Consider the following 703-nt stretch of genomic DNA (forward strand, 5'->3'; position numbering starts at 1 on the left):
GCTGGAGGACCGCAGCCTTGGCCGCGGCATCTGCAGCTTCGTTCCCAGGGATACCGACATGGCCAGGAACCCACATAAAGCTAACTGGAGAACCGACGTCCACCATCTGCTGAAGAGAGCGTTGGATCCGGTGTACGAAAGGGTGAACCGGGTACGGATCACTGAGGCTCTGGATGGCGCTCAGGGAATCTGAGCAGATGACGTAAGCAGAATGTCAGTGGCGGCAGATGTAAAGAACAGCCTGGTAGAGGGCAAAGAGCTCAGCTGTGAAGACAGAACAATGGTCATGGAGCCGGTATTTGAAACTTTGTGCCTCGACAATAAAGGAACACCCGACCCCGTCATTGGTCTTAGAGCCATCTGTATAAATGAATGTCATGTCGATGAACTTCGAACGAAGTTCCAAAAAACGGGAGTGGTAGACCGAACCGGGGGTGACCTCTTTTGGGAGCGAGCTGAGGTCAAGGTGAACGCGGACCTGAGCCTGGAGCCAAGGTGGCATGCGGCTCTCGCCCACTCGAAAGGTTGCAGGGAGTGAAAAATTAAGGTGTTGAAGGAGGCGACGAAAGCGAACTCCAGGGGGTAGCAGGGCAGAGACATACAACCCGTATTGACGGTCAAGAGAGTCGTCAAAAAAGGAACGATAAGACGGATGGTCGGGCATTGACAGTAGCCGACAGGCATACCGACAAAGCAGTATATC

This window comes from Schistocerca serialis, chromosome 2, assembly GCF_023864345.2.
Source record: "Schistocerca serialis cubense isolate TAMUIC-IGC-003099 chromosome 2, iqSchSeri2.2, whole genome shotgun sequence".
NCBI classification, from domain to species: Eukaryota; Metazoa; Arthropoda; class Insecta; order Orthoptera; family Acrididae; genus Schistocerca; species Schistocerca serialis.